Consider the following 439-nt stretch of genomic DNA (forward strand, 5'->3'; position numbering starts at 1 on the left):
GGAGGCGGCGGCGGCTGCGGCTGCCAGGGCGGAGGCGGAGGCGGCGGCGGCTGCCAGGGCGGAGGCGCAGGCGGCGGCGGCTGCGGCTGCCATGGCCGAGGCGGAGGCGGCGGCGGCTGCGGCTGCCAGGGCGGAGGCGGAGGCGGCTGCGGCTGCGGCTGCGGCTGCCATGGCGGAGGAGGAGGCGGCTGCTGCGGAGGAGGACTAGGAGCCCAACGACTCAGCAGCGACCACGCAAGAGTAACTGTGATCTACGCACCGTAATTTGGGTAATGGCCCCGACATCATCTGGTAGGATTTAGAAGCGCGCCTCCTCGGTATCATGACTTCGTATTGCTATCTGTACGTATGATCCATGGCTGTACGTTGCGACTGTATGGTGTGTGCTACTTGATGCGCTCTTATTTCTGCCACCGATCGATGATATCTGCATATGATG

This window comes from Triticum dicoccoides, chromosome 4A (assembly GCF_002162155.2).
Source record: "Triticum dicoccoides isolate Atlit2015 ecotype Zavitan chromosome 4A, WEW_v2.0, whole genome shotgun sequence".
NCBI classification, from domain to species: Eukaryota; Viridiplantae; Streptophyta; class Magnoliopsida; order Poales; family Poaceae; genus Triticum; species Triticum dicoccoides.